The sequence below is a fragment of the Papaver somniferum genome, chromosome 1 (assembly GCF_003573695.1).
Source record: "Papaver somniferum cultivar HN1 chromosome 1, ASM357369v1, whole genome shotgun sequence".
Lineage (NCBI taxonomy): Eukaryota > Viridiplantae > Streptophyta > Magnoliopsida > Ranunculales > Papaveraceae > Papaver > Papaver somniferum.
In genome coordinates this window covers 117,841,894-117,850,331 of record NC_039358.1, presented here as the reverse complement: position 1 = coordinate 117,850,331, position 8,438 = coordinate 117,841,894, and the positions used below count along the sequence as shown (strand labels likewise).

Genomic DNA, 8,438 nt, shown 5'->3' with positions numbered 1-8,438 from the left:
AGGTAAGTGAAGATTGAACCACATATTTCTCAAGTTCTATTCACTTTTCTATCCTTGGGATGTTCGTTGCATAACTAATTAGACTAGTTTGCATCGACAAGAATTTCGAGTCAAGAACTAATTATTTAGTTTACGAATTTCTCGAAATATTATGACTAATCTTAATGAAAATTTGTTGCTACTTGATCAATTTCAGTGGATAACAATTTATTTTCGGAACCAAATCATGATTCAATTTTATCATTCCAAAATAGCTTGGAACAGTGATATTAGAGCATAGCTCGTTTGAACTCACCAAGCGTTGGTATGTGATGCAGTTTTACAACTGGAAGTAAGGAATTCGTTTCTCGGACATTTAAAAGGATTTGGTTCTAGATTAATTAAGAAAACACTAAAGAAAAACTAATTAAATTTTTGTTACCGAGGAGATGGAGAACTAGGGTTGGGACTCCACTATTTTGACGTTGCAAATTCACTAATTATAACTTCTACATAATACTCCAAATTACTCAAGGAAGTTTCGAACTCAAACTCATGCCTTGGAGGATAAAATGTTACAAGCTCTATTTTTATGACTCTGTCATTAATCTTAGGCCTAATCCTCATTCGCCTATAAAAAATCAATAGTCTAAACTATTCAAAACAATTTAAATGAGGCATGCAAAGAAGAGAGAATTTTTAAGGAATTATTAGCACAAAATGGGAGTAAATATGATAAAGAAATAATTATTTAAATAAACTCATCAAGAAAATAGCTTCCTCCCAACCCTAGAAAAGAAACTTAGCTACTCATGGAACGAAAAATGGAGAAAATTGGATTAAACATTGTATTCAAATAATCAAAAATTGCTTACAAATGTTCTGCAGTCGCTAAGGTCTTTAGCGACTGAATCCCAACAATTAAGCTGCTTAAAGGAACAGTGGCCGAAGGATTCTCGCAAGTGAATGATAAACGATATATGAATTTTGTTGTTGATCTGCGACAGCTTTTGCGACTGTCTTTTGCAGGCGTTTCTTTTTCGTGTTCTTGAGTTTGCAGCAGCAGGTAAACTTTCTGGAACTTGTGATTTCTCGATTTTTAGCTCTATATTTCCTCTAAAGTCTCAGTCACCCTTCTGACATCCTATAGGCCTTATTTATACTCGACAACACCAAATATCTTCCTCTTAATTATAATATCTTCTCACAATTAAAGACAATAACTCGGGAATATTTCTTCGAGTCTGCAGCGAGGATATTTTCCATTTTTATCTCCACCACGCATCTTTTGGCAGCTAAGATCATGCAAATATGTCTAGAAGAAGTCAAATACTCTAACTGCACGCGCCGGCCAGTGAAAATCCCATGAAATCCCGTGACTGCCTCACTTCATACACGTACTCCCCTGTATTCTTCTCATGGTGAATATATCCTTATTCCTTCGACAATAACTAACTTACCAACCCTGGTTCGAGTGAACAGGCTGGTATCAGTCCAAATCCACGCTTGATTCTCACCCAAACTCTTCAAACGTCCGAACAAAACTTCTCGGAGAAGAATAAACCCAAGAATGCCTAGTCACTTTGTTTTCTTCGAATGTGATTATTAAGCCCAACTGGATCGAATCACACCACTATAGAATCCCTGTTTAGCTCATACAAGTCAGCACAACCGATTTCAGCTATTGAATCTCTCTCGAACAGCTTCAAATATCGACCCCTAATATTGCATATTACTGTATTGCTTCAATATCGAATTATATCTAATTTTGACCCAATCTGACGACCTTACTAAACCTGTTTAGGTCTAAGGAATAAACCCAATCAGTTTCAGCCATTGAATCGCAGTAAAACACCTCCAATTTTCGAACCCTAATTTTCTGTTTTGAAAACCAATTTTCCCGCCAAATTCATAAATTCAAAAGGTTGAAGATGACCTCCCCTTATCCAGTTCTGGTGTCCCTTTAGCAATTTGGGGTATAAATAGCAATTTTTAGGGTGCGAATAGCAACTTGTGGGGTACAAAGAGTAATTTTGGGTTGTAAATAGTGAAAACTCTTGGGTGCCTTTATCAACTCCTCCGGGTGTCTTCAACACATTTCTGGGGGTGTCCTTATCCAAAGTTGGGGTGCCTTTAGTACTTTTCTGGGACCAAATACCACTTTTTGAGCAACTTTCTCCACAAAAGCTTATTTCTTCAAGAACACCTACAAAGACATAAAAAGCCATAATAAATACAAAAATGAGCACTAACAACATATATAATTGAGACTAACTAGACACATAAATGCGTTTATCAAATACCCCCAAACTTATAATTTGCTAGTCCTCGAGCAGATCTAATTTACAAAATAAAATCCTAACTCACTGTCGCAGGCATCGCGGTTGCACTTAGCGTGTGCAACAAGCCTTTAAACCCCTAGGTGGCCCTAGTGGCCGAGTTATAGTCTCGGGAGGGTTTACAAGAGGTGTACCCACAAAACCTTTACTCCAGACCCTAGCTATCTACGTAGAACCTTGGAAGGCACTAAAGAATCTCCTTGGTTGGCATACTCTCATTGACTACAGGAGGAAGTACCCTGATGCGAAATTCCAATTGTTGTACATGAGTTTGCACTCAAGCATACTAAAACTCATATATAAGTGACAAAGCTCTACTCAGATAGTCTCACTATGGACATCATATCTGGAGTCAACAAATCACATGGATAGATTAAGAAGATGGATTTAGAGAAAAACGTAGATGGTTTTGATGTTGACTAAGTTGAACAGTGTTTCCCATATCTGTCTGAAGGCCACTACCAAGATGAACCTATCCTAATGGACTGAGATACCGGTCTGACTAATATCAACACAACTGACATATATATACAAGGGAACCAGTGGTCGATAATCCTAACTCTAGGTCAACACAACTGACATATACAAGGGTACCAGTGGTCGACTTTATTGAATTTATTCCGGTTGGTTTGGTGGTCCGGTCTCAATTTTTTTTTTAACTGCATGATTTGATCTTTTGGATCCAAGCACATGCTTCTTGTCAGCAGATTACATGATAGTTCCCATGGATCCTGCATTCCAAGCTTGCTTAGGCGACGGAGACAGGAAAAACACATACATATTGTTGTCCAAGTGTTAATTATTATTATTATTTTATTTATTTATTTATTTATTTATTATTTTTTAATGTAAATAAATTATTCGTACAATTTTTTTTTATGGTATCTCAATCACTCTATTTCACTCTAGCAGTGGTAACAACTTGATTCGTGAGATCCACCTAATCACTTAGAGAAACATATTTTTAAAAAGAAAACAAAATAAAAACAGAAGTGAAAAGGACTCAACGAGATATGGCGAAACTACCATGTTATTTCTAACACTTGAGCTCTGTGCTTTTATGAATAGACTCTTTAGATGTTTCCATCTACTCAGATTGGTTCCTTAACTCTTACAACCAAGATGCTTCCATCCACTTAGATTGGTTAGTGCCATCCTTAATAGACATAAATTTCCAGGCTCTGGAGTTTAAATATTATTATTATTATTATTTATGTTTTTTATTATTTATTATTAAAAAACTAACTCAAAGTTTTTCCCTCATCCCCAAACTTAAATCTAACATTGTCCTCAATGTTTCAGATTAAAGTGTGGTACCAAAAAAAAAAGTAACAAGAGGAATAAAGAAGTAAGTCAGAAAGATAATACCTGGATGAAGCGTAGCAATCCTTCCGTGGGAGCAAGAAAGAAAGAAATAAAAACAAAAACAAAGCTAATGTACAACAACAGCAGGGTCCTCCATAGGGACCTTAATATCACCATGTATGGGTTGCCTCCCAATAAGCGCTAAGTTTAGTGTCTTCAGCCAGACTTTGTTACCCGTAAAAATTAATCCTGGTAGACAGGATCTCTCATCTCCGATTCTTCTATTCAATGACTAGGTAACTCCAAGAATGGTTTCAACCGTTGACCGTTAACCTTGAAAGTTTCTTCGTTCTTAGGACTTTCAACTTCAACTGCACCATGAGGAAAAACAATTTTGACAAAGTATGGTCCAGTCAATCGAACCTCAATTTACCAGGGAAAAGATGTAGACGAGAATTGTAAAGGAGAACTTTTTGACCTGATTCAAATGTCTTTCGAATAATCGATTTATCATGAATTTTTTTTTTTCCTTGTAAATTTTCGCACTCTAGTAAGAATCATTACGAATTTCTTCTAACTCACTGAGTTGCAGTCTATGGTGATCACCAGCAGTAGATAGGTCAAAGTTTAGCTGTTTAATGGCCCAATAAGCTCGGTGTTCTAATTCTACAAGCAAGTGGCAGGCTTTACCAAAGACAAGTCTATACGGAGACATCCCAAGTGGAGTCTTAAAAGCGGTTCGGTAAGCCCACAATGCTTCTACTAAGCGCAGAGACCAATCCTTTCGGGTAGGGTTTACGGTCTTTTCTAAAATCTGTTTAATTTGCCTATCAGGCACTTCAACTTGGACACAAGTTTTTGGGTGGTAAGGTGTAGAAACTTTATGGGTAATGGAAATGCAAGGACCCTCAAGATCGTCAACGCTATTAGACTAGTCAAGAGACGTATTAGTCGATAATAACTCAATTAGTTTAACACGAACGTTAATTAACAGAAATTAATCTCACAGCGATTTAGATACGAAACTAGTACCGTTGAATAGATCTCGAAAAGTTATGCGAAATAGACTACTCGAACGTGTCATTTGGACACCGGACGAAGAAGATATATTTTAGCCGCCTGGCTGCCCTTATCCTTTTCTCGTGTGCCTTTAGCATTTTGGGACGGACTTATCCCCAGACGGTTCGAGAAGATTTCATTCTCTTCTTTTCTTCTTCTTCTTTCTTTCTGTTATCTTTCTCTCACTTTTCTTCTCATGTTTTTCCTTCTCAGTCGAATTCGAGAGATTAAACGGAAGTTTTATGATCGATAGGAGGTGTAGAAGATTATACAATAGTTGGTGGTGATGGTGATGGTGTTTGTTGCTGATTTAGACTCGAAGGAGGAAGTGAAATTAAGAATTAGGTTTTCTTAATAAGTTCTGTGAAGATGTAGATGGTGAAATTGAGTAATTAAGGAGAAGATTAGAGATGGGTTGTGTTGACATGAAGATTTAGACTGAGTATTAGGGTTCGAGTTAAAGAATAAGAGATTGGAAAGTTAGGGTTCTTAAATTAGTTGAGGTTTTGTGTGAAATCAAGATGGATGTAAGCAATTGAAGATGGGTTTGTTTAGAATGAAGTAGAATCAAGTATATGGAGTTGTAATTTCAGTTTAATTATGACATTGAGAACTATAAATTAGGGTTGTTCTTGTTCTTCCCCAAGTCAGAAATTAGGGTTACAAGAAATATATAATAAGAATTAGAAGATGGAATTGATGTAAAGGGGATTGAATTAATAATGGGTTTGTTCTTAATTGAAGTATTGATTGGATGAATCGGGGTTAATAGGATGTTTTGGGGCTGTGTTAGAGGTGAATCGAAGAATTAGGTCTTTGGTGGAATTGATTCGGCGTATTAGCAAAGTCAGAGGAAGCTAACAGTTTGGTAAGTCTCCGATATGTCTTAATTATAGTAACATGAGTTGAATTGTTTTGATTTCACAGTTTGTACAATTATGGATTGAACTGAGGTTGATGTTGGAGTTGTAGTTAGTGGATTTTTAGGGACTGAGCTATTCTTACCGCTGAAGGATGAGTTTGGTTTGGAGATTGTTATGGTTTATTATTAGAGTTGATCTGAGTTCGGTTGAGCATCGATGAGTGTGATGTTAGACTTGTTCAGCTAATGGTGGTGGTGAAGTTATAGACAGTTGAGTTGTTATAAGTTCAAGTTGGGTCTGGAGAGGAAATGAATGGAACTGTCAGTGGCAGGGAAGAGTTGAGCTGTAGTGAAGTCATAATGGTTATGATTGATCCAGTTGAATGAGATGTTTTGTGTCTGAATGTTGAAGTGATAATGGTGTTACTGTTGGGATTCAAGTTGAATGCGCAGAGGGTAGAGAGTGAATGTGTTGGTTGAGTTGGCAGTATTAGCTGTATCAGCTGGTACAAATGGAATTGGTTGGCAGATCAGTTAAGGTTTAGATGAATGGAATGAACTGGATTTGAGATTGATGTTCCTTAGAGCTGGTAATGCTGAAATCAGGTTATGTGAAGTTGAGTTGGTAGTTGTAAAAAGAGAGAAAGCTTGGAACTGCAATTTGCAGGTAATCTGTACTAGTGTTTGTAATTAGTTTTGAAGTTGTTTGAATAAATGAAATGTTTAGTGATTGTTAGACTTCTGTTCTTTAGCATTAAACCTATTAATCATCCTAGTCAGTTTATCTGACTCGCTTTGTTAGCTGACTTAGTCAATCTGACTGAGTCGACCAATTATTCTACTGAATAGGTTTGACCCACTACTGACTCAGTAAACCTTGACTGAGTTGGTTCCTTCAAACATTTGACCATGACCTTGACTTGACTATGGACGTTGACTGTTAGATGAACCATTTGACCATCATTGACCGTTAGTTTACCCAGTTGGGTCAGCACTTGTGTAATGGGCCGAGTCTAGTGGACTTGGGCTTAGTATTATGTATTCTTAGTTTGATGTTATGGACTCTTATAGTATAAATTAGCCTTTGGTTCCTTCTATAAGTTGTAGATATTCGTAAGTCTTATCTAATAGACTATAGACCTAATCTAATTGAATGAGTAAGCCATTAGATATGCAAGAGATGGGTAATGAAGATGTGTAGAACCTTAAATGGGCTTAGAACAATTAAAGTAGTTCACTTAGTCTATAACTAGGGAATTGTATGAGATTATGTTATGAGCCTTGTGTGAGCCTTTTGGCTAGATTCTTAGACTTCTTGTGTAATTAACAGTTAGACTTTATTAACAACGATCGATTTAAAGGACGAACCAGTGGATCGTGGATCTCGAGGTAAACGTGGCTTGTCATCAAAAGAGTTGGGAATACATTTAACTCTTTTGTAACCATTGTTCTTGCTTTTACAAAAGTTTATGCTTAACAAACTCATGTATTGTTTGTCCGTGCATTCCATGCTTTGTTTAAATTGCATTATGATAATTATGTTGATTCTGTGAATCTTTCCACGATTTGGAAAGGACTTTTAATGTTTTGTTTGTCAGTATGAATGTTATGGGAAATAAGGATTTCCACTTGTGGTATATAGGATACGCTCCTTCACATTTATACCTACATGAATTCAGATTTTATGCTTAAATTTGGTCATCATTAATGGGTGATATCAATAGCTATTCGGTGTGGAACAACCCGGCATCAGTATTATACATTGTTTGAAGAAGGAGTTTGTCCATATACAAATTTTGTTATTAGAGTGACTTGGTCACTTTTTAATGTTTGGGAAAACATGTATTGTTATCCAACTCTTGCTTATGATTACTTTAAAGTTAAACGTTATTCCTACTGGGAACCCCTTTTAGGGATGATGTGCTCACCCATTCCCACTTTCAGTTTCAGAGACAGATCAGAGTTGCGCAACGAAAGCTTTGAGGCGTTGATTTCGTTTGTTAGACTACTTCTGCTATGATTATTATGTTGTATACTTTATTTGAAAACCTAATGACTATTGTATATGTATCATTTGAAAGGAGTTCTTGTATATATATTTCTGTGTGGGGCTAATTTTGGGTTAAGTTTGTGGCAGATTTCTTAATTGAATGTTTAAGTAAATGATTTAGGTTCTTAGTGCCTCTTTATTAATTAATCTCTTTGATTAGTCAGCTGCTAGCTTTGGCGGCGCTACAATTTTGGTATCAGAGCTCACTATTAGGTCTTACATGGGAAGCAATAGAATTAGCCAGTGTCAGCTAATGAAATAGATTAGTTTAGAACTGGGTTGGGTTGTGAGATAATTTTTAATCACTAAAAGCTATCAATAACTAAAAAAATCAGTTGATTGATTGATTTGTTTGTTTGGTTGTTTGTATATAATGAAGTAAAAATTGTAGGGTACGCCAATAACTTTAGCTAATAAAGATTAGAGACTAATTAGTCTAAAAAGTGTGAATACACAAGCAATCCAATACTAAAAAGATTGTGAGAATAGTATTATTGATAATTTTGAAAATCACATAACAACTTACCGAACACCTTGACTTATATGTAGATTAAATAATTTATGATTACATAAATATTAATAATATTTTTGGAATTCAATAATATTTGTAAGAGTAGTTAGAATAATAGTACAACCATCAATGTTAATAACAAAAAAATATCATAATAATGATAATAATTGTAAAAAAGTAATGTTAGCATTATCAATTAGTATCATATTGAGCTTAACTTAGCTAAAATCTTATTAAAGATATATAACAATCAAAAATTATAATTAAGATTAAATAGCTAGGGAAGATTATTAACGCTTATCTACGATTAAGTTTTGTAAATTAAACTAATGA

At 35.4% G+C, this 8,438-nt stretch overlaps 1 long non-coding RNA gene across 1 annotated transcript in view; it reads left to right on the top strand.

The window, feature by feature from the left end:
- The first annotated feature begins 4,834 nt into the window (after positions 1-4,834).
- LOC113298008 overlaps positions 4,835-8,438 on the top strand; it is a 16,004-nt gene continuing 12,400 nt past the window's right edge. The window contains exon 1 of the long non-coding RNA XR_003333952.1: positions 4,835-6,265. This is a non-coding gene — a long non-coding RNA (uncharacterized LOC113298008). The remainder of the gene's footprint in view (positions 6,266-8,438) is intronic.